The 24230-nt window shown below is 41.2% G+C and overlaps 1 protein-coding gene and 55 non-coding genes across 56 annotated transcripts in view; all 56 read left to right on the forward strand.

The window, feature by feature from the left end:
- Positions 1-24230, forward strand: part of LOC137100026 (cytoplasmic phosphatidylinositol transfer protein 1-like) — a 158010-nt gene that overhangs the window by 48489 nt on the left and 85291 nt on the right. The gene's annotated exons all lie outside the window — the stretch shown is intronic.
- On the forward strand, positions 128-199 carry trnaw-cca (transfer RNA tryptophan (anticodon CCA)). The gene has a single exon. It is a non-coding gene; the product is annotated as a tRNA-Trp (tRNA).
- On the forward strand, positions 429-500 carry trnaw-cca (transfer RNA tryptophan (anticodon CCA)). The gene has a single exon. It is a non-coding gene; the product is annotated as a tRNA-Trp (tRNA).
- On the forward strand, positions 1058-1129 carry trnaw-cca (transfer RNA tryptophan (anticodon CCA)). Its single transcript has one exon. It is a non-coding gene; the product is annotated as a tRNA-Trp (tRNA).
- trnaw-cca (transfer RNA tryptophan (anticodon CCA)) lies at positions 1456-1527 on the forward strand. Its single transcript has one exon. It is a non-coding gene; the product is annotated as a tRNA-Trp (tRNA).
- On the forward strand, positions 1804-1875 carry trnaw-cca (transfer RNA tryptophan (anticodon CCA)). Its single transcript has one exon. It is a non-coding gene; the product is annotated as a tRNA-Trp (tRNA).
- trnaw-cca (transfer RNA tryptophan (anticodon CCA)) lies at positions 2675-2746 on the forward strand. Its single transcript has one exon. It is a non-coding gene; the product is annotated as a tRNA-Trp (tRNA).
- On the forward strand, positions 3149-3220 carry trnaw-cca (transfer RNA tryptophan (anticodon CCA)). The gene has a single exon. It is a non-coding gene; the product is annotated as a tRNA-Trp (tRNA).
- trnaw-cca (transfer RNA tryptophan (anticodon CCA)) lies at positions 3480-3551 on the forward strand. The gene has a single exon. It is a non-coding gene; the product is annotated as a tRNA-Trp (tRNA).
- trnaw-cca (transfer RNA tryptophan (anticodon CCA)) lies at positions 3858-3929 on the forward strand. The gene has a single exon. It is a non-coding gene; the product is annotated as a tRNA-Trp (tRNA).
- On the forward strand, positions 4159-4230 carry trnaw-cca (transfer RNA tryptophan (anticodon CCA)). Its single transcript has one exon. It is a non-coding gene; the product is annotated as a tRNA-Trp (tRNA).
- Positions 4538-4609, forward strand: trnaw-cca (transfer RNA tryptophan (anticodon CCA)). The gene has a single exon. It is a non-coding gene; the product is annotated as a tRNA-Trp (tRNA).
- Positions 5047-5118, forward strand: trnaw-cca (transfer RNA tryptophan (anticodon CCA)). Its single transcript has one exon. It is a non-coding gene; the product is annotated as a tRNA-Trp (tRNA).
- On the forward strand, positions 5410-5481 carry trnaw-cca (transfer RNA tryptophan (anticodon CCA)). The gene has a single exon. It is a non-coding gene; the product is annotated as a tRNA-Trp (tRNA).
- Positions 5750-5821, forward strand: trnaw-cca (transfer RNA tryptophan (anticodon CCA)). Its single transcript has one exon. It is a non-coding gene; the product is annotated as a tRNA-Trp (tRNA).
- trnaw-cca (transfer RNA tryptophan (anticodon CCA)) lies at positions 6194-6265 on the forward strand. Its single transcript has one exon. It is a non-coding gene; the product is annotated as a tRNA-Trp (tRNA).
- Positions 6506-6577, forward strand: trnaw-cca (transfer RNA tryptophan (anticodon CCA)). Its single transcript has one exon. It is a non-coding gene; the product is annotated as a tRNA-Trp (tRNA).
- Positions 6838-6909, forward strand: trnaw-cca (transfer RNA tryptophan (anticodon CCA)). Its single transcript has one exon. It is a non-coding gene; the product is annotated as a tRNA-Trp (tRNA).
- Positions 7235-7306, forward strand: trnaw-cca (transfer RNA tryptophan (anticodon CCA)). Its single transcript has one exon. It is a non-coding gene; the product is annotated as a tRNA-Trp (tRNA).
- Positions 7695-7766, forward strand: trnaw-cca (transfer RNA tryptophan (anticodon CCA)). The gene has a single exon. It is a non-coding gene; the product is annotated as a tRNA-Trp (tRNA).
- trnaw-cca (transfer RNA tryptophan (anticodon CCA)) lies at positions 8250-8321 on the forward strand. Its single transcript has one exon. It is a non-coding gene; the product is annotated as a tRNA-Trp (tRNA).
- Positions 9088-9159, forward strand: trnaw-cca (transfer RNA tryptophan (anticodon CCA)). Its single transcript has one exon. It is a non-coding gene; the product is annotated as a tRNA-Trp (tRNA).
- On the forward strand, positions 9482-9553 carry trnaw-cca (transfer RNA tryptophan (anticodon CCA)). The gene has a single exon. It is a non-coding gene; the product is annotated as a tRNA-Trp (tRNA).
- Positions 9846-9917, forward strand: trnaw-cca (transfer RNA tryptophan (anticodon CCA)). The gene has a single exon. It is a non-coding gene; the product is annotated as a tRNA-Trp (tRNA).
- trnaw-cca (transfer RNA tryptophan (anticodon CCA)) lies at positions 10358-10429 on the forward strand. The gene has a single exon. It is a non-coding gene; the product is annotated as a tRNA-Trp (tRNA).
- Positions 11196-11267, forward strand: trnaw-cca (transfer RNA tryptophan (anticodon CCA)). The gene has a single exon. It is a non-coding gene; the product is annotated as a tRNA-Trp (tRNA).
- trnaw-cca (transfer RNA tryptophan (anticodon CCA)) lies at positions 11497-11568 on the forward strand. The gene has a single exon. It is a non-coding gene; the product is annotated as a tRNA-Trp (tRNA).
- trnaw-cca (transfer RNA tryptophan (anticodon CCA)) lies at positions 11876-11947 on the forward strand. Its single transcript has one exon. It is a non-coding gene; the product is annotated as a tRNA-Trp (tRNA).
- trnaw-cca (transfer RNA tryptophan (anticodon CCA)) lies at positions 12258-12329 on the forward strand. Its single transcript has one exon. It is a non-coding gene; the product is annotated as a tRNA-Trp (tRNA).
- Positions 12704-12775, forward strand: trnaw-cca (transfer RNA tryptophan (anticodon CCA)). The gene has a single exon. It is a non-coding gene; the product is annotated as a tRNA-Trp (tRNA).
- Positions 13213-13284, forward strand: trnaw-cca (transfer RNA tryptophan (anticodon CCA)). The gene has a single exon. It is a non-coding gene; the product is annotated as a tRNA-Trp (tRNA).
- On the forward strand, positions 13576-13647 carry trnaw-cca (transfer RNA tryptophan (anticodon CCA)). Its single transcript has one exon. It is a non-coding gene; the product is annotated as a tRNA-Trp (tRNA).
- Positions 13916-13987, forward strand: trnaw-cca (transfer RNA tryptophan (anticodon CCA)). The gene has a single exon. It is a non-coding gene; the product is annotated as a tRNA-Trp (tRNA).
- trnaw-cca (transfer RNA tryptophan (anticodon CCA)) lies at positions 14313-14384 on the forward strand. Its single transcript has one exon. It is a non-coding gene; the product is annotated as a tRNA-Trp (tRNA).
- On the forward strand, positions 14839-14910 carry trnaw-cca (transfer RNA tryptophan (anticodon CCA)). The gene has a single exon. It is a non-coding gene; the product is annotated as a tRNA-Trp (tRNA).
- On the forward strand, positions 15140-15211 carry trnaw-cca (transfer RNA tryptophan (anticodon CCA)). Its single transcript has one exon. It is a non-coding gene; the product is annotated as a tRNA-Trp (tRNA).
- Positions 15769-15840, forward strand: trnaw-cca (transfer RNA tryptophan (anticodon CCA)). The gene has a single exon. It is a non-coding gene; the product is annotated as a tRNA-Trp (tRNA).
- On the forward strand, positions 16167-16238 carry trnaw-cca (transfer RNA tryptophan (anticodon CCA)). Its single transcript has one exon. It is a non-coding gene; the product is annotated as a tRNA-Trp (tRNA).
- Positions 16468-16539, forward strand: trnaw-cca (transfer RNA tryptophan (anticodon CCA)). Its single transcript has one exon. It is a non-coding gene; the product is annotated as a tRNA-Trp (tRNA).
- trnaw-cca (transfer RNA tryptophan (anticodon CCA)) lies at positions 17339-17410 on the forward strand. The gene has a single exon. It is a non-coding gene; the product is annotated as a tRNA-Trp (tRNA).
- On the forward strand, positions 17813-17884 carry trnaw-cca (transfer RNA tryptophan (anticodon CCA)). Its single transcript has one exon. It is a non-coding gene; the product is annotated as a tRNA-Trp (tRNA).
- trnaw-cca (transfer RNA tryptophan (anticodon CCA)) lies at positions 18144-18215 on the forward strand. Its single transcript has one exon. It is a non-coding gene; the product is annotated as a tRNA-Trp (tRNA).
- Positions 18522-18593, forward strand: trnaw-cca (transfer RNA tryptophan (anticodon CCA)). Its single transcript has one exon. It is a non-coding gene; the product is annotated as a tRNA-Trp (tRNA).
- Positions 18823-18894, forward strand: trnaw-cca (transfer RNA tryptophan (anticodon CCA)). The gene has a single exon. It is a non-coding gene; the product is annotated as a tRNA-Trp (tRNA).
- Positions 19269-19340, forward strand: trnaw-cca (transfer RNA tryptophan (anticodon CCA)). The gene has a single exon. It is a non-coding gene; the product is annotated as a tRNA-Trp (tRNA).
- On the forward strand, positions 19778-19849 carry trnaw-cca (transfer RNA tryptophan (anticodon CCA)). Its single transcript has one exon. It is a non-coding gene; the product is annotated as a tRNA-Trp (tRNA).
- trnaw-cca (transfer RNA tryptophan (anticodon CCA)) lies at positions 20141-20212 on the forward strand. Its single transcript has one exon. It is a non-coding gene; the product is annotated as a tRNA-Trp (tRNA).
- Positions 20481-20552, forward strand: trnaw-cca (transfer RNA tryptophan (anticodon CCA)). The gene has a single exon. It is a non-coding gene; the product is annotated as a tRNA-Trp (tRNA).
- trnaw-cca (transfer RNA tryptophan (anticodon CCA)) lies at positions 20972-21043 on the forward strand. Its single transcript has one exon. It is a non-coding gene; the product is annotated as a tRNA-Trp (tRNA).
- trnaw-cca (transfer RNA tryptophan (anticodon CCA)) lies at positions 21284-21355 on the forward strand. Its single transcript has one exon. It is a non-coding gene; the product is annotated as a tRNA-Trp (tRNA).
- trnaw-cca (transfer RNA tryptophan (anticodon CCA)) lies at positions 21616-21687 on the forward strand. Its single transcript has one exon. It is a non-coding gene; the product is annotated as a tRNA-Trp (tRNA).
- Positions 22013-22084, forward strand: trnaw-cca (transfer RNA tryptophan (anticodon CCA)). The gene has a single exon. It is a non-coding gene; the product is annotated as a tRNA-Trp (tRNA).
- On the forward strand, positions 22473-22544 carry trnaw-cca (transfer RNA tryptophan (anticodon CCA)). The gene has a single exon. It is a non-coding gene; the product is annotated as a tRNA-Trp (tRNA).
- On the forward strand, positions 23028-23099 carry trnaw-cca (transfer RNA tryptophan (anticodon CCA)). The gene has a single exon. It is a non-coding gene; the product is annotated as a tRNA-Trp (tRNA).
- trnaw-cca (transfer RNA tryptophan (anticodon CCA)) lies at positions 23488-23559 on the forward strand. The gene has a single exon. It is a non-coding gene; the product is annotated as a tRNA-Trp (tRNA).
- Positions 23866-23937, forward strand: trnaw-cca (transfer RNA tryptophan (anticodon CCA)). The gene has a single exon. It is a non-coding gene; the product is annotated as a tRNA-Trp (tRNA).

Below are 24230 nucleotides of genomic sequence, written 5' to 3' on the forward strand. Positions count from 1 at the left end.
TCCCTTGCGGGGAGGTGATTTTTATAAAATGTTTTGGGGAGGGTGCATAAAATTGCTCGTTTTTTCAGCTCCTGATAGTATTTCACTGAGCCTGACCATGTCCCTATTTAGCCCACAATAATTTTCAGACTCTGTGGCTCAACGGTAGCGCGTCTGACTCCAGATCAGAAGGTTGTGTGTTCAAATCACATCAGGGTCAATGAATTTTGTCCTGCTACTTCTGCCAAAATGACATTGAGCCATTCTATGTATTTCAAAGGATCTCATTTCTGTTGTGGCACATAAATCCCTTGTGGAGAGAGGATTTCTATAAAATGTTTTGGGGAAGGTGCATAAAATTGCTCGTTTTTCATCTCCTGACACTATTCCACTGAGCCTGACCATGTTTTCAGTCTGGACACTCACTAGTTAAGTCACCGCAATTTTCAGACTCTGTGGCGCAATGGTAGCGCGTCTGACTCCAGATCAGAAGGCTGTGTGTTCAAATCACATCAGGGTCAATAAATTTTGTCCTGCTACTTCTGCCAAAATGACACTGAGCAATTCCAGGTATTTTAAAGGATCTTATTGCTGTTGTTGCAACTACTTCTGCCAAAATGACATTGAGCAATTCCATGTATTTTAAAGGATCATATTGCTGTTGTTGCAAGTTGTGTCACAATAAATCCTTTGCGGGGAGGTGATTTTTATAAAATGTTTTGGGGAGGGTGCATCCCTTGCGGGGAAGTGATTTTTATAAAATATTTTGGGGATGGTGCATAAAATTGCTCGTTTTTCATCTCCTGACACTATTCCACTGAGCCTGACCATGTTTTCAGACTGGACACTCACTACTTGACTCACTACTTGATATTGAGCCATTCCAGGTATTTTAAAGGATCATATTGCTGTTGTTGCAAGTTGCGTCACAATAAATCCCTTGCGGGGAGGTGATTTTTATAAAATGTTTTGGGGAGGGTGCATAAAATTGCTCGTTTTTCATCTCCTGGTAGTATTCCACTGAGCCTGACCATGTTTTCAGACTGGACACTCACTAGTTAAGTCACCGCAATTTTCAGACTCTGTGGCGCAATGGTAGCGCGTCTCACTCCAGATCAGAAGGTTGTGTGCTCAAATCACATCAGGGTCAATAAATTTCATCCTGTTACTTCTGCCAAAATGACATTGAGCCATTCCATTTATTTTAAAACATCTCACTGCTGCTTAAGGATCTTATTGCTGTTGTTGCAACTACTTCTGCCAAAATGACATTGAGCAATTCCATGTATTTTAAAGGATCATATTGCCGTTGTTGCAAGTTGCGTCACAATAAATCCCTTGCGGGGAGGTGATTTTTATAAAATGTTTTGGGGAGGGTGCATAAAATTGCTCGTTTTTCATCTCCTGGTAGTATTCCACTGAGCCTGACCATGTTTTCAGACTGGACACTCACTAGTTAAGTCACCGCAATTTTCAGACTCTGTGGCGCAATGGTAGCGCGTCTCACTCCAGATCAGAAGGTTGTGTGCTCAAATCACATCAGGGTCAATAAATTTTGTCCTACTACTTCTGACAAAATGATATTGAGCCATTCTATGTATTTCAAAGGATCTCATTTCTGTTGTGGCACATAAATCCTTTGTGGAGAAGAGATTTCTATAAAATGTTTTGGGGAGGGTGCATCCCTTGCGGGGAAGTGATTTTTATAAAATGTTTTGGGGAGGGTGCATAAAATTGCTCGTTTTTCCTCTCCTGACACTATTCCACTGAGCCTGACCATGTTTTCAGACTGGACACTCACTAGTTAAGTCACCACTATTTTCAGACTCTGTGGCCCAATGGTAGCGCGTCTGACTCCAAATCAGAAGGTTGTGTGTTCAAATCACATCAGGGTCAATAAGTTTCATCCTGTTACTTCTGCCAAAATGACATTGAGCCATTCCATTTATTTCAAAACATCTCACTGCTGCTTAAGGATCTTATTGCTGTTGTTGCAACTACTTCTGCCAAAATGATATTGAGCAATTCCAAGTATTTTAAAGGATCATATTGCTGTTGTTGCAAGTTGCGTCACAATAAATCCCTTGCGGGGAGGTGATTTTTATAAAATGGTTTGGGGAGGGTGCATAAAATTGCTCGTTTTTCATCTCCTGATAGTATTTCACTGAGCCTGACCATGTTTTAAAACTGGACACTAACAAATTAATTCATACGATTTTCAGACTCTGTGGTGCCATGGTAGTGCGTCTGACTCCAGATCAGAAGGTTGTGTGTTCAAATCACATCAGGGTCAATAAGTTTCGTTCAGCTACTTTTGCGGTAGCGCGTCTGACTCCAGATCAGAAGGTTGTGTGTTCATATCACATCAGGGTCAATAGGTTTCATTCTGCTACTTTTGCGGTAGCGCGTCTGACTCCAGATCAGAAGGTTGTGTGTTCAAATCACATCAGGGTCAATAAATTTTGTCCTGCTACTTCTGCCAAAATGACACTGAGCAATTCCAGGTATTTTAAAGGATCATATTGCTATTGTTGCAAGTTGCGTCACAATAAATCCTTTGCGGGGAGGTGATTTTTATAAAATGTTTTGGGGATGGTGCACAAAATTGCTCGTTTTTCATCTCCTGGTAGTATTCCACTGAGCCTGACCATGTTTTCAGACTGGACACTCACTAGTTAAGTCACTGCAATTTTCAGACTCTGTGGCGCAATGGTAGTGCGTCTGACTCCAGATCAGAAGGTTGTGTGTTCAAATAACATCAGGGTCAATAAGTTTCATTCTGCTACTTTTGCGGTAGCGCGTCTGACTCCAGATCAGAAGGTTGTGTGTTCATATCACATCAGGGTCAATAGGTTTCATTCTGCTACTTTTGCGGTAGCGCGTCTGACTCCAGATCAGAAGGTTGTGTGTTCAAATCACATCAGGGTCAATAAATTTTGTCCTGCTACTTCTGCCAAAATGACATTGAGCAATTCCATGTATTTTAAAGGATCATATTGCTTTTGTTGCAAGTTGCGTCACAATAAATCCCTTGCGGGGAGGTGACTTTTATAAAATGTTTTGGGGAGGGTGCATAAAACTGCTCGTTTTTCATCTCCTGGTAGTATTCCACTGAGCCTGACCATGTTTTCAGACTGGACACACACTAGTTAAGTCACAGCAATTTTCAGACTCTGTGGCGCAATGGTAGGGCGTTTGACTCCAGATCAGAAGGTTGTGTGTTCAAATCACCTCAGGGTCAATACATTTCATCCTGTTACTTCTGCCAAAATGACATTGAGCCATTCCATTTATTTTAAAACATCTCACTGCTGCTTAAGGATCTTATTGCTGTTGTTGCAAGTTGCGTGACAATAAATCCCTTGCGGTGAAGTGATTTTTATAAAATGTTTTGGGGAGGGTGCATGAAATTGCTCGTTTTTCATCTCCTGACACTATTCCACTGAGCCTGACCATGTTTTCAGACTGGACACTCACTAGTTAAGTCACTGCAGTTTTCAGACTCTGTGGCGCAATGGTAGTGCGTCTGACTCCAGATCAGAAGATTGTGTGTTCAAATCACATCAGGGTCAATAAGTTTCGTTCTGCTACTTTTGCGGTAGCGCGTCTGACTCCAGATCAGAAGGTTGTGTGTTTAAATCACATCAGGGTCAATAAGTTTCATTCTGCTACTTCTTCCAAAATGACATTGAGCCATTCCAGGTATTTTAAAGGATCTTATTGCTGTTGTTGCAGGTTGCGTCACAATAAATCCCTTGCGGGGAGGTGATTTTTATAAAATGTTTTGGGGAGGGTGCATAAAATTGCTCGTTTTTTCAGCTCCTGATAGTATTTCACTGAGCCTGACCATGTCCCTATTAAGCCCACAATAATTTTCAAACTCTGTGGCTCAACAGTAGAGCGTCTGACTCCAGATCAGAAGGTTGTGTGTTCAAATCACATCAGGGTCAATGAATTTTGTCCTGCTACTTCTGCCAAAATGACATTGAGCCATTCTATGTATTTCAAAGGATCTCATTTCTGTTGTGGCACATAAATCCCTTGTGGAGAGAGGATTTCTATAAAATGTTTTGGGGAGGGTGCATAAAATTGCTCGTTTTTCATCTCCTGACACTATTCCACTGAGCCTGACCATGTTTTCAGTCTGGACACTCACTAGTTAAGTCACCGCAATTTTCAGACTCTGTGGCGCAATGGTAGCGCGTCTGACTCCAGATCAGAAGGCTGTGTGTTCAAATCACATCAGGGTCAATAAGTTTCATTCTGCTACTTCTTCCAAAATGACATTGAGCCATTCCAGGTATTTTAAAGGATCTTATTGCTGTTGTTGCAACTACTTCTGCCAAAATGACATTGAGCAATTCCATATATTTTAAAGGATCATATTGCTGTTGTTGCAAGTTGCGTAACAATAAATCCCTTGCGGGGAGGTGATTTTTATAAAATGTTTTGGGGAGGGTGCATAAAATTGCTCCTTTTTCATCTCCTGGTAGTATTCCACTGAGCCTGACCATGTTTTCAGACTGGACACTCACTAGTTAAGTCACAACAATTTTCAGACTCTGTGGCGCAATGGTAGCGCGTTTGACTCCAGATCAGAAGGCTGTGTGTTCAAATCACATCAGGGTCAATAAGTTTCATTCTGCTACTTTTGCGGTAGCGCTTCTGACTCCAGATCAGAAGGTTGTGTGTTCAAATCACATCAGGGTCAATAAATTTTGTCCTACTACTTCTGCCAAAATGACACTGAGCAATTCCAAGTATTTTAAAGGATCTTATTGCTGTTGTTGCAAGTTGCGTCACATTAAATCCCTTGCGAGGAGGTGATTCTTATAAAATGTTTTGGGGAGGGTGCATAAAATTCCTCGTTTTTTCAGCTCCTGATAGTATTTCACTGAGCCTGACCATGTTCTGAGACTGGACACTCACTACTTGACTCACTACTTGATATTGAGCCATTCCAGCTAATTTAAAGGACCTTGTTGCAAGTTGCGACTAACTAACTCAGCTCCTGATAGTATTCCACTGAGCCTGACCATGTCACTACTTAGCCCCCAACAATTTCCAGACTCTGTGGCGCAATGGTAGCGCGTCTGACTCCAGATCAGAAGGTTGTGTGTTCAATTCACATCATGGTTGAAAAGTTTCATCCTTTACTTCTGTCAAAATAACATTGAGCCATTCCAGGTATTTTAAAGGATCTTATTGCTGTTATTGCAACTACTTCTGCCAAAATGACACTGAGCAATTCCATGTATTTTAAAGGATCATATTGCTGTTGTTGCAAGTTGCGTCACAATAAATCCCTTGCGGGGAGGTGATTTTTGTAAAATGTTTTGGGGAGGGTGCATAAAATTGCTCGTTTTTTCAGCTCCTGATAGTATTTCACTGAGCATGACCATGTCCCTATTTAACCCACAATAACTTTCAGACTCTGTGGAGCAATGGTAGCGCGTCTGACTCCAGATCAGAAGGTTGTGTGTTCAAATCACATCAGGGTCAATGAATTTTGTCCTGCTACTTCTGCCAAAATGACATTGAGCCATTCTATGTATTTCAAAGGATCTCATTTCTGTTGTGGCACATAAATCCTTTGTGGAGAGGGGATTTCTATAAAATGTTGTGGGGAGGGTGCATCCGTTGCGGGGAAGTGATTTTTATAAAATGTTTTGGGGAGGGTGCATAAAATTGCTCGTTTTTCATCTCATGACACTATTCCTGACCATGTTTTCAGACTGGACACTCACTAGTTAAGTCACCGCAATTTTCAGACTCTGTGGCGCAATGCTAGCGCGTCTGACTCCAGATCAGAAGGTTGTGTGTTCAAATCACATCAGGGTCAATAAGTTTCATTCTGCGACTTTTGCGGTAGCGTGTCTGACTCCAGATCAGAAGGTTGTGTGTTCAAATCACATCAGGGTCAATAAATTTTGTCCTGCTACTTCTGCCAAAATGACACTGAGCAATTCCAGGTATTTTAAAGGATCTTATTGCTGTTGTTGCAACTACTTCTGCCAAAATGACATTGAGCAATTCCATGTATTTTAAAGGATCATATTGCTGTTGTTGCAAGTTGTGTCACAATAAATCCTTTGCGGGGAAGTGATTTTTATAAAATATTTTGGGGATGGTGCATAAAATTGCTCGATTTTCATCTCCTGACACTATTCCACTGAGCCTGACCATGTCACTACTTTGCCCCCAATAATTTCCAGACTCTGTGGCGCAATGGTAGCGCGTCTGACTCCAGATCAGAAGGTTGTGTGTTCAATTCACATCAGGGTCAATAAGTTTCATCCTGTTACTTCTGCCAAAATGACATTGAGCCATTCCAAGTATTTTAAAGGATCTTATTGCTTTTGTTGCAAGTTGCGTCACAATAAATCCCTTGCGGGGAGGTGATTTTTATAAAATGTTTTGGGGAGGGTGCATAAAACTGCTCGTTTTTCATCTCCTGGTAGTATTCCACTGAGCCTGACCATGTTTTCAGACTGGACACTCACTAGTTAAGTCACAGCAATTTTCAGACTCTGTGGTGCAATGGTAGCGCGTTTGACTCCAGATCAGAAGGATGTGTGTTCAAATCACCTCAGGGTCAATAAATTTCATCCTGTTACTTCTGCCAAACTGACATTGAACCCATTCCATTTATTTTAAAACATCTCACTGCTGCTTAAGGATCTTATTGCTGTTGTTGCAAGTTGCGTGACAATAAATCCCTTGCGGGGAGGTGATTTTTATAAAATGTTTTGGGGAGGGTGCATAAAATTGCTCGTTTTTCATCTCCTGGTAGTATTCCACTGAGCCTGACCATGTTTTCAGACTGGACACTCACTAGTTAAGTCACCACAATTTTCAGACTCTGTGGCCCAATGGTAGCGCGTCTGACTCCAAATCAGAAGGTTGTGTGTTCAAATCACATCAGGGTCAATAAGTTTCATCCTGTTACTTCTGCCAAAATGACATTGAGCCATTCCATTTATTTCAAAACATCTCACTACTGCTTAAGGATCTTATTACTGTTGTTGCAACTACTTCTGCCAAAATGATATTGAGCAATTCCAAGTATTTTAAAGGATCATATTGCTGTTGTTGCAAGTTGCGTCGCAATAAATCCCTTGCGGGGAGGTGATTTTTATAAAATGGTTTGGGGAGGGTGCATAAAATTGCTCGTTTTTCATCTCCTGATAGTATTTCACTGAGCCTGACCATGTTTTAAAACTGGACACTAACAAATTAATTCATACGATTTTCAGACTCTGTGGTGCCATGGTAGCGCGTCTGACTCCAGATCAGAAGGTTGTGTGTTCAAATCACATCAGGGTCAATAAGTTTCGTTCAGCTACTTTTGCGGTAGCGCGTCTGACTCCAGATCAGAAGGTTGTGTGTTCAAATCACATCAGGGTCAATAAATTTTGTCCTGCTACTTCTGCCAAAATGACACTGAGCAATTCCAGGTATTTTAAAGGATCTTATTGCTGTTGTTGCAACTACTTCTGCCAAAATGACATTGAGCAATTCCAGGTATTTTAAAGGATCATATTGCTATTGTTGCAAGTTGCGTCACAATAAATCCTTTGCGGGGAGGTGATTTATATAAAATGTTTTGGGGATGGTGCACAAAATTGCTCGTTTTTCATCTCCTGGTAGTATTCCACTGAGCCTGACCATGTTTTCAGACTGGACACTCACTAGTTAAGTCACTGCAATTTTCAGACTCTGTGGCGCAATGGTAGTGCGTCTGACTCCAGATCAGAAGGTTGTGTGTTCAAATCACATCAGGGTCAATAAGTTTCATTCTGCTACTTTTGCGGTAGCGCGTCTGACTCCAGATCAGAAGGTTGTGTGTTCAAATCACATCAGGGTCAATAAGTTTCGTTCAGTTACTTTTGCGGTAGCGCGTCTGACTCCAGATCAGAAGGTTGTGTGTTCATATCACATCAGGGTCAATAGGTTTCATTCTGCTACTTTTGCGGTAGCGCGTCTGACTCCAGATCAGAAGGTTGCGTGTTTAATTCACATCAGGGTCAATAAATTTTGTCCTACTACTTCTGCCAAAATGACATTGAGCAATTCCATGTATCTTAAAGGATCATATTGCTTTTGTTGCAAGTTGCGTGACAATAAATCCCTTGCGGTGAAGTGATTTTTATAAAATGTTTTGGGGAGGGTGCATGAAATTGCTCGTTTTTCATCTCCTGACACTATTCCACTGAGCCTGACCATGTTTTCAGACTGGACACTCACTAGTTAAGTCACCGCAATTTTCAGACTCTGTGGCGCAATGGTAGCACGTCTGACTCCAGATCAGAAGGTTGTGTGTTCAAATCACATCAGGGTCAATAGGTTTCATTCTGCTACTTTTGCGGTAGCGCGTCTGACTCCAGATCAGAAGGTTGTGTGTTCAAATCACATCAGGGTCAATAAATTTTGTCCTGCTACTTCTGCCAAAATGACACTGAGCAATTCCAGGTATTTTAAAGAATCTTATTGCTGTTATTGCAACTACTTCTGCCAAAATGACATTGAGCAATTCCATGTATTTTAAAGGATCATATTGCTTTTGTTGCAAGTTGCGTCACAATAAATCCCTTGCGGGGAGGTGATTTTTATAAAATGTTTTGGGGAGGGTGCATAAAACTGCTCGTTTTTCATCTCCTGGTAGTATTCCACTGAGCCTGACCATGTTTTCAGACTGGACACTCACTAGTTAAGTCACAGCAATTTTCAGACTCTGTGGTGCAATGGTAGGGCGTTTGACTCCAGATCAGAAGGTTGTGTGTTCAAATCACCTCAGGGTCAATAAGTTTCTTTCTGCTACTTTTGCGGTAGAGCGTCTGACTCCAGATCAGAAGGTTGTGTGTTCAAATCACATCAGGGTCAATAAATTTTGTGCTACTACTTCTGCCAAAATGACATTGAGCAATTCCAAGTATTTTAAAGGATCTTATTGCTGTTGTTGTAAGTTGCGTCACAATAAATCCCTTGCGGGGAAGTAATTTTTATAAAATGTTTTGGGGAGGGTGCATAAAATTGCTCGTTTTTTCAGCTCCTGATAGTATTTCACTGAGCCTGACCATCTCCCTACTTAGCCCACAATAACTTTCAGACTCTGTGGCGCAACGGTAGCGCGTCTGACTCCAGATCAGAAGGTTGTGTGTTCAAATCACATCAGGGTCAATAAGTTTTGTTCTGCTACTTTTGCGGTAGCGCGTCTGACTCCAGATCAGAAGGTTGTGTGTTCAAATCACATCAGGGTCAATAAGTTTCATTCTGCTACTTCTTCCAAAATGACATTGAGCCATTCCAAGTATTTTAAAGGATCTTATTGCTGTTGTTGCAGGTTGCGTCACAATAAATCCCTTGCGGGGAGGTGATTTTTATAAAATGTTTTGGGGAGGGTGCATAAAATTGCTCGTTTTTTTATCTCCTGGTAGTATTCCACTGAGCCTGACCATGTTTTCAGACTGGACACTCACTAGTTAAGTCACTGCAATTTTCAGACTCTGTGGCCCAATGGTAGCGCGTCTGACTCCAGATCAGAAGGTTGTGTGTTCAAATCACATCAGGGTCAATAAATTTTGTCCTACTACTTCTGCCAAAATGACACTGAGCAATTCCAGGTATTTTAAAGGATCTTATTGCTGTTGTTGCAATTACTTCTGCCAAAATGACATTGAGCAATTCCATGTATTTTAAAGGATCATATTGCTGTTGTTGCAAGTTGTGTCACAATAAATCCCTTGCGGGGAGGAGATTTTTATAAAATGTTTTGGGGAGGGTGCATAAAATTGCTCGTTTTTTCAGCTCCTGATAGTATTTCACTGAGCCTGACGATGTCCCTACTTAGCCCACAATAATTTTCAGACTCTGTGGCGCAACGGTAGCGCGTCTGACTCCAGATCAGAAGGTTGTGTGTTCAAATCACATCAGGGTCAATAAATTTTGTCCTACTACTTCTGCCAAAATGACACTGAGCAATTCCAGGTATTTTAAAGGATCTTATTGCTGTTGTTGCAACTACTTCTGCCAAAATGACATTGAGCAATTCCATGTATTTTAAAGGATCTTATTGCTGTTGTTGCAACTACTTCTGCCAAAATGACACTGAGCAATTCCAGGTAGTTTAAAGGATCTTATTGCTGTTGTTGCAACTACTTCTGCAAAAATGATATAGAGCAATTCCATGTATTTTAAAGGATCATATTGCTGTTGTTGCAAGTTACGTCACAATAAATCCCTTGCGGGGAGGTGATTTTTATAAAATGTTTTGGGAGGGTGCATAAAATTACTTGTTTTTCATCTCCTGACACTATTCCACTGAGCCTGACCATGTTTTCAGACTGGACACTCACTAGTTAAGTCACTGCAATTTTCGGACTCTGTGGCGCAATGGTAGCGCGTCTGACTCCAGATCAGAAGGTTGTGTGTTCAAATCACATCAGGGTCAATAAGTTTCATTCTGCTACTTTTGCGGTAGCGCGTCTGACTCCAGATCAGAAGGTTGTGTGTTCAAATCACATCAGGGTCAATAAATTTTGTCCTACTACTTCTGCCAAAATGACACTGAGCAATTCCAGGTATTTTAAAGGATCTTATTGTTGTTGTTGCAACTACTTCTGCCAAAATGACATTGAGCAATTCCATGTATTTTAAAGGATCATATTGCTTTTGTTGCAAGTTGCGTGACAATAAATCCCTTGCGGTGAAGTGATTTTTATAAAATGTTTTGGGGAGGGTGCATAAAATTGCTTGTTTTTCATCTCCTGACACTATTCCACTGAGCCTGACCATGTTTTCAGACTTGACACTCACTAGTTAAGTCACCGCAATTTTCAGATTCTGTGGCTCAATGGTAGCGCGTCTGACTCCAGAGCAGAAGGTTGTGTGTTCAAATCACATCAGGGTCAATAAGTTTCATTCTGCTACTTTTGCGGTAGCGCGTCTGACTCCAGATCAGAAGGTTGTGTGTTCAAATCACATCAGGGTCAATAAGTTTCATTCTGCTACTTTTTCCAAAATGACATTGAGCCATTCCAAGTATTTTAAAGGATCTTATTGCTGTTGTTGCAGGTTGCGTCACAATAAATCCCTTGCGGGGAGGTGATTTTTATAAAATGTTTTGGGGAGGGTGCATAAAATTGCTCGTTTTTTCAGCTCCTGATAGTATTTCACTGAGCCTGACCATGTCCCTATTTAGCCCACAATAGTTTTCAAACTCTGTGGCTCAACGGTAGCGCGTCTGACTCCAGATCAGAAGGTTGTGTGTTCAAATCACATCAGGGTCAATGAATTTTGTCCTGCTACTTCTGCCAAAATGACATTGAGCCATTCTATGTATTTCAAAGGATCTCATTTCTGTTGTGGCACATAAATCCCTTGTGGAGAGAGGATTTCTATAAAATGTTTTGGGGAGGGTGCATAAAATTGCTCGTTTTTCATCTCCTGACACTATTCCACTGAGCCTGACCATGTTTTCAGTCTGGACACTCACTAGTTAAGTCACCGCAATTTTCAGACTCTGTGGCGCAATGGTAGCGCGTCTGACTCCAGATCAGAAGGCTGTGTGTTCAAATCACATCAGGGTCAATAAGTTTCATTCTGCTACTTCTTCCAAAATGACATTGAGCCATTCCAGGTATTTTAAAGGATCTTATTGCTGTTGTTGCAACTACTTCTGCCAAAATGACACTGAGCAATTCCATGTATTTTAAAGGATCATATTGCTGTTGTTGCAAGTTGCGTAACAATAAATCCCTTGCGGGGAGGTGATTTTTATAAAATGTTTTGGGGAGGGTGCATAAAATTGCTCGTTTTTCATCTCCTGGTAGTATTCCACTGAGCCTGACCATGTTTTCAGACTGGACACTCACTAGTTAAGTCACAGCAATTTTCAGACTCTGTGGCGCAATGGTAGCGCGTTTGACTCCAGATCAGAAGGCTGTGTGTTCAAATCACATCAGGGTCAATAAGTTTCATTCTGCTACTTTTGCGGTAGCGCTTCTGACTCCAGATCAGAAGGTTGTGTGTTCAAATCACATCAGGGTCAATAAATTTTGTCCTACTACTTCTGCCAAAATGACATTGAGCCATTCTATGTATTTCAAAGGATCTCATTTCTGTTGTGGCACATAAATCCCTTGTGGAGAGAGGATTTCTATAAAATGTTTTGGGGAGGGTGCATAAAATTGCTCGTTTTTCATCTCCTGACACTATTCCACTGAGCCTGACCATGTTTTCAGTCTGGACACTCACTAGTTAAGTCACCGCAATTTTCAGACTCTGTGGCGCAATGGTAGCGCGTCTGACTCCAGATCAGAAGGCTGTGTGTTCAAATCACATCAGGGTCAATAAGTTTCATTCTGCTACTTCTTCCAAAATGACATTGAGCCATTCCAGGTATTTTAAAGGATCTTATTGCTGTTGTTGCAACTACTTCTGCCAAAATGACATTGAGCCATTCCAGGTATTTTAAAGGATCTTATTGCTGTTGTTGCAACTACTTCTGCCAAAATGACATTGAGCAATTCCATATATTTTAAAGGATCATATTGCTGTTGTTGCAAGTTGCGTAACAATAAATCCCTTGCGGGGAGGTGATTTTTATAAAATGTTTTGGGGAGGGTGCATAAAATTGCTCCTTTTTCATCTCCTGGTAGTATTCCACTGAGCCTGACCATGTTTTCAGACTGGACACTCACTAGTTAAGTCACAACAATTTTCAGACTCTGTGGCGCAATGGTAGCGCGTTTGACTCCAGATCAGAAGGCTGTGTGTTCAAATCACATCAGGGTCAATAAGTTTCATTCTGCTACTTTTGCGGTAGCGCTTCTGACTCCAGATCAGAAGGTTGTGTGTTCAAATCACATCAGGGTCAATAAATTTTGTCCTACTACTTCTGCCAAGATGACACTGAGCAATTCCAAGTATTTTAAAGGATCTTATTGCTGTTGTTGCAAGTTGCGTCACATTAAATCCCTTGCGAGGAGGTGATTCTTATAAAATGTTTTGGGGAGGGTGCATAAAATTCCTCGTTTTTTCAGCTCCTGATAGTATTTCACTGAGCCTGACCATGTTCTGAGACTGGACACTCACTACTTGACTCACTACTTGATATTGAGCCATTCCAGCTAATTTAAAGGACCTTGTTGCAAGTTGCGACTAACTAACTCAGCTCCTGATAGTATTCCACTGAGCCTGACCATGTCACTACTTAGCCCCCAACAATTTCCAGACTCTGTGGCGCAATGGTAGCGCGTCTGACTCCAGATCAGAAGGTTGTGTGTTCAATTCACATCAGGGTCAATAAGTTTCATCCTTTACTTCTGCCAAAATGACATTGAGCCATTCCAGGTATTTTAAAGGATCTTATTGCTGTTATTGCAACTACTTCTGCCAAAATGACACTGAGCAATTCCATGTATTTTAAAGGATCATATTGCTGTTGTTGCAAGTTGCGTCACAATAAATCCCTTGCGGGGAGGTGATTTTTGTAAAATGTTTTGGGGAGGGTGCATAAAATTGCTCGTTTTTTCAGCTCCTGATAGTATTTCACTGAGCCTGACCATGTCCCTATTTAACCCACAATAATTTCCAGACTCTGTGGAGCAATGGTAGCGCGTCTGACTCCAGATCAGAAGGTTGTGTGTTCAAATCACATCAGGGTCAATGAATTTTGTCCTGCTACTTCTGCCAAAATGACATTGAGCCATTCTATGTATTTCAAAGGATCTCATTTCTGTTGTGGCACATAAATCCTTTGTGGAGAGGGGATTTCTATAAAATGTTGTGGGGAGGGTGCATCCCTTGCGGGGAAGTGATTTTTATAAAATGTTTTGGGGAGGGTGCATAAAATTGCTCGTTTTTCATCTCATGACACTATTCCTGACCATGTTTTCAGACTGGACACTCACTAGTTAAGTCACCGCAATTTTCAGACTCTGTGGCGCAATGGTAGCGCGTCTGACTCCAGATCAGAAGGTTGTGTGTTCAAATCACATCAGGGTCAATAAGTTTCATCCTGTTACTTCTGCCAAAATGACATTGAGCCATTCCATTTATTTCAAAACATCTCACTGCTGCTTAAGGATCTTATTGCTGTTGTTGCAACTACTTCTGCCAAAATGATATTGAGCAATTCCAAGTATTTTAAAGGATCATATTGCTGTTGTTGCAAGTTGCGTCACAATAAATCCCTTGCGGGGAGGTGATTTTTATAAAATGGTTTGGGGAGGGTGCATAAAATTGCTCGTTTTTCATCTCCTGATAGTATTTCACTGAGCCTGACCATGTTTTAAAACTGGACACTAACAAATTAATTCATACGATTTTCAGACTCTGTGGTGCCATGGTAGCGCGTCTGACTCCAGATCAGAAGGTTGTGTGTTCAAATCACATCAGGGTCAATAAGTTTCGTTCAGCTACTTTTGCGGTAGCGCGTCTGACTCCAGATCAGAAGGTTGTGTGTTCATATCACATCAGGGTCAATAGGTTTCATTCTGCTACTTTTGCGGTAGCGCGTCTGACTCCAGATCAGAAGGTTGTGTGTTCAAATCACATCAGGGTCAATAAATTTTGTCCTGCTACTTCTGCCAAAATGACACTGAGCAATTCCAGGTATTTTAAAGGATGTTATTGCTGTTGTTGCAACTACTTCTGCCAAAATGACATTGAGCAATTCCATGTATTTTAAAGGATCATATTGCTGTTATTGCAAGTTGCGTCACAATAAATCCCTTGCGGGGAGGTGATTTTTATAAAATGTTTTGGGGAGGGTGCATAAAATTGCTCGTTTTTTCAGCTCCTGATAGTATTTCACTGAGCCTGACCATGTCCCTATTTAGCCCACAATAATTTTCAGACTCTGTGGCTCAACGGTAGCGCGTCTGACTCCAGATCAGAAGGTTGTGTGTTCAAATCACATCAGGGTCAATGAATTTTGTCCTGCTACTTCTGCCAAAATGACATTGAGCCATTCTATGTATTTCAAAGGATCTCATTTCTGTTGTGGCACATAAATCCCTTGTGGAGAGAGGATTTCTATAAAATGTTTTGGGGAAGGTGCATAAAATTGCTCGTTTTTCATCTCCTGACACTATTCCACTGAGCCTGACCATGTTTTCAGTCTGGACACTCACTAGTTAAGTCACCGCAATTTTCAGACTCTGTGGCGCAATGGTAGCGCGTCTGACTCCAGATCAGAAGGCTGTGTGTTCAAATCACATCAGGGTCAATAAATTTTGTCCTGCTACTTCTGCCAAAATGACACTGAGCAATTCCAGGTATTTTAAAGGATCTTATTGCTGTTGTTGCAACTACTTCTGCCAAAATGACATTGAGCAATTCCATGTATTTTAAAGGATCATATTGCTGTTGTTGCAAGTTGTGTCACAATAAATCCTTTGCGGGGAGGTGATTTTTATAAAATGTTTTGGGGAGGGTGCATCCCTTGCGGGGAAGTGATTTTTATAAAATATTTTGGGGATGGTGCATAAAATTGCTCGTTTTTCATCTCCTGACACTATTCCACTGAGCCTGACCATGTTTTCAGACTGGACACTCACTACTTGACTCACTACTTGATATTGAGCCATTCCAGGTATTTTAAAGGATCATATTGCTGTTGTTGCAAGTTGCGTCACAATAAATCCCTTGCGGGGAGGTGATTTTTATAAAATGTTTTGGGGAGGGTGCATAAAATTGCTCGTTTTTCATCTCCTGGTAGTATTCCACTGAGCCTGACCATGTTTTCAGACTGGACACTCACTAGTTAAGTCACCGCAATTTTCAGACTCTGTGGCGCAATGGTAGCGCGTCTCACTCCAGATCAGAAGGTTGTGTGCTCAAATCACATCAGGGTCAATAAATTTCATCCTGTTACTTCTGCCAAAATGACATTGAGCCATTCCATTTATTTTAAAACATCTCACTGCTGCTTAAGGATCTTATTACTGTTGTTGCAACTACTTCTGCCAAAATGACATTGAGCAATTCCATGTATTTTAAAGGATCATATTGCCGTTGTTGCAAGTTGCGTCACAATAAATCCCTTGCGGGGAGGTGATTTTTATAAAATGTTTTGGGGAGGGTGCATAAAATTGCTCGTTTTTCATCTCCTGGTAGTATTCCACTGAGCCTGACCATGTTTTCAGACTGGACACTCACTAGTTAAGTCACCGCAATTTTCAGACTCTGTGGCGCAATGGTAGCGCGTCTCACTCCAGATCAGAAGGTTGTGTGCTCAAATCACATCAGGGTCAATAAATTTTGTCCTACTACTTCTGACAAAATGATATTGAGCCATTCTATGTATTTCAAAGGATCTCATTTCTGTTGTGGCACATAAATCCTTTGTGGAGAAGAGATTTCTATAAAATGTTTTGGGGAGGGTGCATAAAATTGCTCGTTTTTCCTCTCCTGACACTATTCCACTGAGCCTGACCATGTTTTCAGACTGGACACTCACTAGTTAAGTCACCACAATTTTCAGACTCTGTGGCCCAATGGTAGCGCGTCTGACTCCAAATCAGAAGGTTGTGTGTTCAAATCACATCAGGGTCAATAAGTTTCATCCTGTTACTTCTGCCAAAATGACATTGAGCCATTCCATTTATTTCAAAACATCTCACTGCTGCTTAAGGATCTTATTGCTGTTGTTGCAACTACTTCTGCCAAAATGATATTGAGCAATTCCAAGTATTTTAAAGGATCATATTGCTGTTGTTGCAAGTTGCGTCACAATAAATCCCTTGCGGGGAGGTGATTTTTATAAAATGGTTTGGGGAGGGTGCATAAAATTGCTCGTTTTTCATCTCCTGATAGTATTTCACTGAGCCTGACCATGTTTTAAAACTGGACACTAACAAATTAATTCATACGATTTTCAGACTCTGTGGTGCCATGGTAGTGCGTCTGACTCCAGATCAGAAGGTTGTGTGTTCAAATCACATCAGGGTCAATAAGTTTCGTTCAGCTACTTTTGCGGTAGCGCGTCTGACTCCAGATCAGAAGGTTGTGTGTTCATATCACATCAGGGTCAATAGGTTTCATTCTGCTACTTTTGCGGTAGCGCGTCTGACTCCAGATCAGAAGGTTGTGTGTTCAAATCACATCAGGGTCAATAAATTTTGTCCTGCTACTTCTGCCAAAATGACACTGAGCAATTCCAGGTATTTTAAAGGATCATATTGCTATTGTTGCAAGTTGCGTCACAATAAATCCTTTGCGGGGAGGTGATTTTTATAAAATGTTTTGGGGATGGTGCACAAAATTGCTCGTTTTTCATCTCCTGGTAGTATTCCACTGAGCCTGACCATGTTTTCAGACTGGACACTCACTAGTTAAGTCACTGCAATTTTCAGACTCTGTGGCGCAATGGTAGTGCATCTGACTCCAGATCAGAAGGTTGTGTGTTCAAATAACATCAGGGTCAATAAGTTTCATTCTGCTACTTTTGCGGTAGCGCGTCTGACTCCAGATCAGAAGGTTGTGTGTTCATATCACATCAGGGTCAATAGGTTTCATTCTGCTACTTTTGCGGTAGCGCGTCTGACTCCAGATCAGAAGGTTGTGTGTTCAAATCACATCAGGGTCAATAAATTTTGTCCTGCTACTTCTGCCAAAATGACATTGAGCAATTCCATGTATTTTAAAGGATCATATTGCTTTTGTTGCAAGTTGCGTCACAATAAATCCCTTGCGGGGAGGTGACTTTTATAAAATGTTTTGGGGAGGGTGCATAAAACTGCTCGTTTTTCATCTCCTGGTAGTATTCCACTGAGCCTGACCATGTTTTCAGACTGGACACTCACTAGTTAAGTCACAGCAATTTTCAGACTCTGTGGCGCAATGGTAGGGCGTTTGACTCCAGATCAGAAGGTTGTGTGTTCAAATCACCTCAGGGTCAATACATTTCATCCTGTTACTTCTGCCAAAATGACATTGAGCCATTCCATTTATTTTAAAACATCTCACTGCTGCTTAAGGATCTTATTGCTGTTGTTGCAAGTTGCGTGACAATAAATCCCTTGCGGTGAAGTGATTTTTAAAAAATGTTTTGGGGAGGGTGCATGAAATTGCTCGTTTTTCATCTCCTGACACTATTCCACTGAGCCTGACCATGTTTTCAGACTGGACACTCACTAGTTAAGTCACTGCAGTTTTCAGACTCTGTGGCGCAATGGTAGTGCGTCTGACTCCAGATCAGAAGATTGTGTGTTCAAATCACATCAGGGTCAATAAGTTTCGTTCTGCTACTTTTGCGGTAGCGCGTCTGACTCCAGATCAGAAGGTTGTGTGTTTAAATCACATCAGGGTCAATAAGTTTCATTCTGCTACTTCTTCCAAAATGACATTGAGCCATTCCAGGTATTTTAAAGGATCTTATTGCTGTTGTTGCAGGTTGCGTCACAATAAATCCCTTGCGGGGAGGTGATTTTTATAAAATGTTTTGGGGAGGGTGCATAAAATTGCTCGTTTTTTCAGCTCCTGATAGTATTTCACTGAGCCTGACCATGTCCCTATTAAGCCCACAATAATTTTCAAACTCTGTGGCTCAACGGTAGAGCGTCTGACTCCAGATCAGAAGGTTGTGTGTTCAAATCACATCAGGGTCAATGAATTTTGTCCTGCTACTTCTGCCAAAATGACATTGAGCCATTCTATGTATTTCAAAGGATCTCATTTCTGTTGTGGCACATAAATCCCTTGTGGAGAGAGGATTTCTATAAAATGTTTTGGGGAGGGTGCATAAAATTGCTCGTTTTTCATCTCCTGACACTATTCCACTGAGCCTGACCATGTTTTCAGTCTGGACACTCACTAGTTAAGTCACCGCAATTTTCAGACTCTGTGGCGCAATGGTAGCGCGTCTGACTCCAGATCAGAAGGCTGTGTGTTCAAATCACATCAGGGTCAATAAGTTTCATTCTGCTACTTCTTCCAAAATGACATTGAGCCATTCCAGGTATTTTAAAGGATCTTATTGCTGTTGTTGCAACTACTTCTGCCAAAATGACATTGAGCCATTCCAGGTATTTTAAAGGATCTTATTGCTGTTGTTGCAACTACTTCTGCCAAAATGACATTGAGCAATTCCATATATTTTAAAGGATCATATTGCTGTTGTTGCAAGTTGCGTAACAATAAATCCCTTGCGGGGAGGTGATTTTTATAAAATGTTTTGGGGAGGGTGCATAAAATTGCTCCTTTTTCATCTCCTGGTAGTATTCCACTGAGCCTGACCATGTTTTCAGACTGGACACTCACTAGTTAAGTCACAACAATTTTCAGACTCTGTGGCGCAATGGTAGCGCGTTTGACTCCAGATCAGAAGGCTGTGTGTTCAAATCACATCAGGGTCAATAAGTTTCATTCTGCTACTTTTGCGGTAGCGCTTCTGACTCCAGATCAGAAGGTTGTGTGTTCAAATCACATCAGGGTCAATAAATTTTGTCCTACTACTTCTGCCAAAATGACACTGAGCAATTCCAAGTATTTTAAAGGATCTTATTGCTGTTGTTGCAAGTTGCGTCACATTAAATCCCTTGCGAGGAGGTGATTCTTATAAAATGTTTTGGGGAGGGTGCATAAAATTCCTCGTTTTTTCAGCTCCTGATAGTATTTCACTGAGCCTGACCATGTTCTGAGACTGGACACTCACTACTTGACTCACTACTTGATATTGAGCCATTCCAGCTAATTTAAAGGACCTTGTTGCAAGTTGCGACTAACTAACTCAGCTCCTGATAGTATTCCACTGAGCCTGACCATGTCACTACTTAGCCCCCAACAATTTCCAGACTCTGTGGCGCAATGGTAGCGCGTCTGACTCCAGATCAGAAGGTTGTGTGTTCAATTCACATCATGGTTGAAAAGTTTCATCCTTTACTTCTGTCAAAATAACATTGAGCCATTCCAGGTATTTTAAAGGATCTTATTGCTGTTATTGCAACTACTTCTGCCAAAATGACACTGAGCAATTCCATGTATTTTAAAGGATCATATTGCTGTTGTTGCAAGTTGCGTCACAATAAATCCCTTGCGGGGAGGTGATTTTTGTAAAATGTTTTGGGGAGGGTGCATAAAATTGCTCGTTTTTTCAGCTCCTGATAGTATTTCACTGAGCATGACCATGTCCCTATTTAACCCACAATAACTTTCAGACTCTGTGGAGCAATGGTAGCGCGTCTGACTCCAGATCAGAAGGTTGTGTGTTCAAATCACATCAGGGTCAATGAATTTTGTCCTGCTACTTCTGCCAAAATGACATTGAGCCATTCTATGTATTTCAAAGGATCTCATTTCTGTTGTGGCACATAAATCCTTTGTGGAGAGGGGATTTCTATAAAATGTTGTGGGGAGGGTGCATCCGTTGCGGGGAAGTGATTTTTATAAAATGTTTTGGGGAGGGTGCATAAAATTGCTCGTTTTTCATCTCATGACACTATTCCTGACCATGTTTTCAGACTGGACACTCACTAGTTAAGTCACCGCAATTGTCAGACTCTGTGGCGCAATGCTAGCGCGTCTGACTCCAGATCAGAAGGTTGTGTGTTCAAATCACATCAGGGTCAATAAGTTTCATTCTGCGACTTTTGCGGTAGCGTGTCTGACTCCAGATCAGAAGGTTGTGTGTTCAAATCACATCAGGGTCAATAAATTTTGTCCTGCTACTTCTGCCAAAATGACACTGAGCAATTCCAGGTATTTTAAAGGATCTTATTGCTGTTGTTGCAACTACTTCTGCCAAAATGACATTGAGCAATTCCATGTATTTTAAAGGATCATATTGCTGTTGTTGCAAGTTGTGTCACAATAAATCCTTTGCGGGGAGGTGATTTTTATAAAATGTTTTGGGGAGGGTGCATCCCTTGCGGGGAAGTGATTTTTATAAAATATTTTGGGGATGGTGCATAAAATTGCTCGATTTTCATCTCCTGACACTATTCCACTGAGCCTGACCATGTCACTACTTTGCCCCCAATAATTTCCAGACTCTGTGGCGCAATGGTAGCGCGTCTGACTCCAGATCAGAAGGTTGTGTGTTCAATTCACATCAGGGTCAATAAGTTTCATCCTGTTACTTCTGCCAAATTGACATTGAGCCATTCCAAGTATTTTAAAGGATCTTATTGCTTTTGTTGCAAGTTGCGTCACAATAAATCCCTTGCGGGGAGGTGATTTTTATAAAATGTTTTGGGGAGGGTGCATAAAACTGCTCGTTTTTCATCTCCTGGTAGTATTCCACTGAGCCTGACCATGTTTTCAGACTGGACACTCACTAGTTAAGTCACAGCAATTTTCAGACTCTGTGGTGCAATGGTAGCGCGTTTGACTCCAGATCAGAAGGATGTGTGTTCAAATCACCTCAGGGTCAATAAATTTCATCCTGTTACTTCTGCCAAACTGACATTGAACCCATTCCATTTATTTTAAAACATCTCACTGCTGCTTAAGGATCTTATTGCTGTTGTTGCAAGTTGCGTGACAATAAATCCCTTGCGGGGAGGTGATTTTTATAAAATGTTTTGGGGAGGGTGCATAAAATTGCTCGTTTTTCATCTCCTGGTAGTATTCCACTGAGCCTGACCATGTTTTCAGACTGGACACTCACTAGTTAAGTCACCACAATTTTCAGACTCTGTGGCCCAATGGTAGCGCGTCTGACTCCAAATCAGAAGGTTGTGTGTTCAAATCACATCAGGGTCAATAAGTTTCATCCTGTTACTTCTGCCAAAATGACATTGAGCCATTCCATTTATTTCAAAACATCTCACTACTGCTTAAGGATCTTATTACTGTTGTTGCAACTACTTCTGCCAAAATGATATTGAGCAATTCCAAGTATTTTAAAGGATCATATTGCTGTTGTTGCAAGTTGCGTCGCAATAAATCCCTTGCGGGGAGGTGATTTTTATAAAATGGTTTGGGGAGGGTGCATAAAATTGCTCGTTTTTCATCTCCTGATAGTATTTCACTGAGCCTGACCATGTTTTAAAACTGGACACTAACAAATTAATTCATACGATTTTCAGACTCTGTGGTGCCATGGTAGCGCGTCTGACTCCAGATCAGAAGGTTGTGTGTTCAAATCACATCAGGGTCAATAAGTTTCGTTCAGCTACTTTTGCGGTAGCGCGTCTGACTCCAGATCAGAAGGTTGTGTGTTCAAATCACATCAGGGTCAATAAATTTTGTCCTGCTACTTCTGCCAAAATGACACTGAGCAATTCCAGGTATTTTAAAGGATCTTATTGCTGTTGTTGCAACTACTTCTGCCAAAATGACATTGAGCAATTCCAGGTATTTTAAAGGATCATATTGCTATTGTTGCAAGTTGCGTCACAATAAATCCTTTGCGGGGAGGTGATTTATATAAAATGTTTTGGGGATGGTGCACAAAATTGCTCGTTTTTCATCTCCTGGTAGTATTCCACTGAGCCTGACCATGTTTTCAGACTGGACACTCACTAGTTAAGTCACTGCAATTTTCAGACTCTGTGGCGCAATGGTAGTGCGTCTGACTCCAGATCAGAAGGTTGTGTGTTCAAATCACATCAGGGTCAATAGGTTTCATTCTGCTACTTTTGCGGTAGCGCGTCTGACTCCAGATCAGAAGGTTGTGTGTTCAAATCACATCAGGGTCAATAAGTTTCGTTCAGTTACTTTTGCGGTAGCGCGTCTGACTCCAGATCAGAAGGTTGTGTGTTCATATCACATCAGGGTCAATAGGTTTCATTCTGCTACTTTTGCGGTAGCGCGTCTGACTCCAGATCAGAAGGTTGCGTGTTTAATTCACATCAGGGTCAATAAATTTTGTCCTACTACTTCTGCCAAAATGACATTGAGCAATTCCATGTATTTTAAAGGATCATATTGCTTTTGTTGCAAGTTGCGTGACAATAAATCCCTTGCGGTGAAGTGATTTTTATAAAATGTTTTGGGGAGGGTGCATGAAATTGCTCGTTTTTCATCTCCTGACACTATTCCACTGAGCCTGACCATGTTTTCAGACTGGACACTCACTAGTTAAGTCACCGCAATTTTCAGACTCTGTGGCGCAATGGTAGCACGTCTGACTCCAGATCAGAAGGTTGTGTGTTCAAATCACATCAGGGTCAATAGGTTTCATTCTGCTACTTTTGCGGTAGCGCGTCTGACTCCAGATCAGAAGGTTGTGTGTTCAAATCACATCAGGGTCAATAAATTTTGTCCTGCTACTTCTGCCAAAATGACACTGAGCAATTCCAGGTATTTTAAAGAATCTTATTGCTGTTATTGCAACTACTTCTGCCAAAATGACATTGAGCAATTCCATGTATTTTAAAGGATCATATTGCTTTTGTTGCAAGTTGCGTCACAATAAATCCCTTGCGGGGAGGTGATTTTTATAAAATGTTTTTGGGAGGGTGCATAAAACTGCTCGTTTTTCATCTCCTGGTAGTATTCCACTGAGCCTGACCATGTTTTCAGACTGGACACTCACTAGTTAAGTCACAGCAATTTTCAGACTCTGTGGCGCAATGGTAGGGCGTTTGACTCCAGATCAGAAGGTTGTGTGTTCAAATCACCTCAGGGTCAATAAGTTTCTTTCTGCTACTTTTGCGGTAGAGCGTCTGACTCCAGATCAGAAGGTTGTGTGTTCAAATCACATCAGGGTCAATAAATTTTGTGCTACTACTTCTGCCAAAATGACATTGAGCAATTCCAAGTATTTTAAAGGATCTTATTGCTGTTGTTGTAAGTTGCGTCACAATAAATCCCTTGCGGGGAAGTAATTTTTATAAAATGTTTTGGGGAGGGTGCATAAAATTGCTCGTTTTTTCAGCTCCTGATAGTATTTCACTGAGCCTGACCATCTCCCTACTTAGCCCACAATAACTTTCAGACTCTGTGGCGCAACGGTAGCGCGTCTGACTCCAGATCAGAAGGTTGTGTGTTCAAATCACATCAGGGTCAATAAGTTTTGTTCTGCTACTTTTGCGGTAGCGCGTCTGACTCCAGATCAGAAGGTTGTGTGTTCAAATCACATCAGGGTCAATAAGTTTCATTCTGCTACTTCTTCCAAAATGACATTGAGCCATTCCAAGTATTTTAAAGGATCTTATTGCTGTTGTTGCAGGTTGCGTCACAATAAATCCCTTGCGGGGAGGTGATTTTTATAAAATGTTTTGGGGAGGGTGCATAAAATTGCTCGTTTTTTTATCTCCTGGTAGTATTCCACTGAGCCTGACCATGTTTTCAGACTGGAC

This window comes from Channa argus, chromosome 15, assembly GCF_033026475.1.
Source record: "Channa argus isolate prfri chromosome 15, Channa argus male v1.0, whole genome shotgun sequence".
In the NCBI taxonomy this organism is placed as follows: Eukaryota; Metazoa; Chordata; class Actinopteri; order Anabantiformes; family Channidae; genus Channa; species Channa argus.